Source organism: Gadus chalcogrammus, chromosome 6 (genome assembly GCF_026213295.1).
Source record: "Gadus chalcogrammus isolate NIFS_2021 chromosome 6, NIFS_Gcha_1.0, whole genome shotgun sequence".
In the NCBI taxonomy this organism is placed as follows: Eukaryota; Metazoa; Chordata; class Actinopteri; order Gadiformes; family Gadidae; genus Gadus; species Gadus chalcogrammus.
The window spans coordinates 15,515,312-15,520,189 of NC_079417.1; positions in this window are offsets into that span (position 1 = coordinate 15,515,312).

Here is a 4,878-nt window from a genome sequence, read left to right on the forward strand (position 1 = left end):
ACACTGCGGCGTATGAAATATCACCATGGCAAACAACGCCTTTCATGAACGTCGATTTATCAACACTATTCAGGACACTATACATTACGGCTGCCATCTTCATAATTGGCTGCGCCACTTTTATTTATACCTTTTTGTTGATGATGCAATATTTTAGAATGTCCCTCCTGTCCACCTACCCGAAGCTTGTGGCTGCTAATGGTGAACCTAATGCAACTTGAAAGAATGTATACTCAGTCACAAGGCCGAATGTAGCATCAAGAAGAGGATAACAGAAGGGGAAAAGAGAGGAGAGGAGAGGAGAGGAGGAGGGGAGGGGAGAAGGGAGCAGGGGAGAGGAAAAGAAGAGGAGGTGAGGGGAGAAGGAGATAATAGAAGGAGAAAAGAGAGGAGAGGAGAGAATAGGAGGTAAGAAGAGAGGAGAGAGGAGAGAAGGGAGCAGGGGAAAGAGAAAGGTGAGGTGAGGTGAGGGTGAGAGGAGTGGATAAGGGAAGGCAGGAGGGTAGAGGGGAGGAGTGATGAGGAGATAGCATGGGGAAAGGAGGAGAAAAGGGAGAAGGCATGAGGGTAGACGAGAGGAGGGGTGAGGAGAAGGGAAGGGGAAAGGAGAGAAGAGGAGGGAACAAGGGAGAAGGCAGGAGGGAAGAGTAGAGAGAGAGAGGAGAGGAGTAGAGGAGAGGAGGGGATATGGGCGGAGGCAGTAGGATAATGGATGGAAAGATGAAGACAAGGAGAGAGGAAAGGAGAGGAGGGCAAGGGAGAGAGAGGAGAGGAAGGAGAGGAGAAACGATACTAGGAAAGATGAAACGGAGACAGGGACTCAGAGAGGAATGGTGCCAAAAGAGGGTGGACAATGCAGAGGAAAAAACCCTCAGAGAGCCAGACAGAAGCAATAGAATTTTGAGTGGAGCCACTTTTTGAACTCGGGCTCTGTTTAAATGTTAGGGTTAGTTGTCTCATTCCAAAACAGGCTTTCTGCTCTGCAAAGATAAGGATTTGAGTGTGTGTGTGTGTGTGTGTGTGTGTGTGTGTGTGTGTGTGTGTGTGTGTGTGTGTGTGTGTGTGCTCGCGTATGCGTGCGTGCGTGTGTGTGTGTGCGCGCGTGTGTGTGTGTGTCTGCACAAGTGCAGGCGAGCATGCATGTGTGTGTTTGTTTGCTGTGTGATTACGCAAGCATTTTATTTGTTGCCAGGACATCCCATGATGTCTAGTGTGCACGTGTGTGTGTGTGTGTGTGTGTGTGTGTGTGTGTGTGTGTGTGTGTGTGTGTGTGTGTGTGTGTGTGTGTGTGTGTGTGTGTGTGTGTGTGTGTGTGTGTGTGTGTGTGTGTGTGTGTGTGTGTATGTTTGTTTGCTGTGTGAATGTGTTATTATTTTCATTGTTGCCAGGATATCCCCTACACTTTCTGAATGTACAGAAAACATCTGCCAATCCTCCCAGTGTACCCATGTATTCACCTCTCAGTGGACTGGAGATAAAACGAAGGCCTCTGCAGTGAGCCCTGAAATGAAATACATTCATTCCTTTTATACGGGCAAAAAAAGGATGGGGGGGGGGAGAATGGATCACAAAAGAAGAAGCATAAGAAGAAATAAAATAAGAAGATGAAGGAGAAGAAGAAAAATGAGAAGAAGTAGAGGAAAAGAAGAAGAAGGTTTAGTGCAGGAAACTGGCGGTAAGGCTTTTACGCAGCATGGTGGGGAATATGAGAAAGAAGGAGGGAGAAAGAGAAAGCGCGAGAGAGAGAGATGGTGGGGAGATCCTTGCCTTGGGTCTGGCTATGAACTAACGCATGGGCTCAGGAGGGTCTCAAGGGTCAATTATACTATAATACCACCCCCCCTCCTTCTCACACACTCTCTCTCTCTCTCTCGATCTTCCCCCTTCTAATGCATTAGAGAGGTGCACACACCTTCCCATGGAGTAGTAATGAATAGGAGTCGCCTACACATTGGTGCCATTTATGTCATGGTATATAGCTTTGGTTTTCATTGGCCGATGGGATAATGTAGTCTAATTTTACCCTCACCCCTTCCTTTAGCCTGAGCTTTAAGGTGTAATCATTTTAAGGAATGCATGCAGAATATGTTGCTGAAAATGGTATTGACACCAAGGAAGGTTGAATATGATGATAATAAAGGTTTAAGAAGCATGGGGTATTTCATAGCCATTTCTTAACAATCATCTTTATTCTGTTTCCTACTGGTATTAAGTTTAGATGTTGATGATTTAGGGTGCAGAGTGCTATGCTAGAAGATACTTGGGAAAGAAGGGTAAGCTAAGACAGAATGCATGAGTCAGAATGCATTTGATAGATTGGCTGCAAATTTCTGAATTCACTATTGCTGTAGGAAAACCCTGCTGAATATATTTCCCTGCTGTTGCACAAATATATACTAGCATTAAAACAGATGAGGGCAGGAATCAGAAAGTTTGGCTTGTTTAATTGTCATCTCCTGGATTTCAGACCTAGAAATGAAAAAATGGAACACATACAGTTGTTTGATTTTCATGAAAAAAACCGAACCACAACCGCCTTTTAATTTTTTTTTTCGTAGGAGAACAGCATGTTCAAAATTAAACTACAACAGCAAAGTCAAAACAGCATCGCAAGGTTAAATTTAACATATTCAAAATAACTTCAATAGGTTCCCTTGGGTGCAGGCTTGTTGATGTCTCGATATTTCTATTTCAGAAACACAAAAAGGAACCAGTAGGGTCCCAGCATGTCGGCATTGTCACTGTGAGTGCCCCATCGATCCACCTAAAAGGTTTCAAAGTGAGACACATTCTGGTATAGCTAGCATTGTAGTGCTGCATTGTGCTGATCCGAGACGCCTCTCTGCAGGTTGTTTAGAGACCAAACTCCATCGCCGAGGGGATAATCACACAATCAGAACACCAGCGATTGGCCGGTCCTCCTTCATCCACTGAAAGATTTCACTCATTCCTGTCTTTGTATTCATTGACTTGTTTGGTCCCATCACAACATCCAAAGGATCCACTCAGGCCACAAAGCACTTCTGAGCACTCTCAGGACAACAGAGTGTGTCAATAAATAAATATAAATATAAATAACACAGGAACACATTGCACTCTTTGCAAAGAGTGCAATGGGACTTCCCCACAATCTTGAGACCCCTTCTTCGGGTCGGGCACCGGCAGCCAATGAGGTTGCTAAAGGGAAGCAAAGCTTGAAGAATACACCGGCTGTGGCAACCTGACAGCTCTGAAATAGACCTCAGCTGCCTTTTTCTCTTTTCTGTGGTTCTTTTTTTTTGGTTGCTGTCGGTTGCAGATAGCTTCTACCTTATCCACATTGGGGGATGGTTTGACCTTCTCCGGGATTGAGCCCAAGGCGCCCGGCTCGTATTGTCATACGTTTAGAATAAATCTGTCCCTCTTGAAATGTCTCTGGGCCAACTGCGGCGCCTTGGAGCCTTTGAGGACTTGCGGCCCTCATCCGGGAAGGAGGAGCTCAGGAGGACTTGTGTTCTCCCGATCGAGGGCAGTTATACGTATATCCACTAATATTCCCTCTGGGATGTGTGAAGTACATTTGATCTTATATGATTATCATATGATCAACACCCCCTAGGTAGAGACCATCCTCACTATAATGCACTGATGTAAGACATGAAGGAGTAGCAGACAAAGGTTCCAAACCCCCTAAAGGAGCGGAGGAGTGCACTCAAAAGTCTGCCATGAGGCACTATCTTTGACAGAGCAGTGGGTTTCTTCCATTTCGCCTACTGCCCTACTGTGTTTTACAGAGAACCCAGGTACTTAGTTAAATGACAACATCTGGCACTAAGTAACCTGTCCCCTAATTGTTAACCCCGAGAGCCACACCCTCTCCTATATCTCCTCTAGACGGAGCCATGCCCCCTCCTATATCTCCCCTACAGACAGAGCCACACCCCCTCCTATATCTCCCCTAGAGGCAGAGCCACACCCCCTCCTATATCTCCCCTAGAGGCAGAGCCACACCCCCTCCTATATCTCCCCTAGAGGCAGAGCCACACCCCCTCCTATATCTCCCCTACAGGCAGAGCCACGCCCCCTCCTGTATCCCCCCTACAGACAGAGCCACGCCCCCTCCTGTATCTCCCCTACAGGCAGAGCCACGCCCCCTCCTGTATCCCCCCTACAGACAGAGCCACGCCCCCTTCCTTATCTCCCCTACAGACAGAGCCAAGCCCCTCCTATATCTCCCCTACAGGCAGAGCCACGCCCCCTCCTGTATCCCCCCTACAGACAGAGCCACGCCCCCTTCCTTATCTCCCCTACAGACAGAGCCAAGCCCCTCCTTTATATCCCCTACAGCCAGAGCCATGCCCCCTCCTATATCTCCCCTACAGGCAGAACAACACCCCCTCCTATATTTTCCCTACAGGCAGAGCCACGCCCCCTTGTATATTTCCAATACAGACATAGCCACGCCCCATCCTATGTCTTCCCTACTGGCAGAGCCAAGCCCCCTCCTATATCTCCACTAGACAGAGACATAGTGTCCATTGCGCTCAAGCGTCACTAGCCAGCCTCCCCATGGTCCTGATGTTGTTGTGACTTTTTCTCTCTGTGTATGTGTGTGTGTGTGTGTGGGGAGGGGGGTTACTGCCATGCCGGTTTCGGAGCCCCTACTGGGAGGGCTGTGGTGAGCTTCTCATCAGGGTGAGGATTGCACGTCAGCTTGATTCAGAGCTCACAGGGGGGGGGGGGGGGGGGGGGCCAACACACATGGCTCCTGCAAATGTTCTCCACGCTGCATTGCCCACATTTAAATAATTGCCTATTTCTCTCGTATTTAGTCAGCTATTTGTCTTGATTAATATTTAAATAGGCGCCGGTGCAATCACGTGTAACGGTTCTATCTTC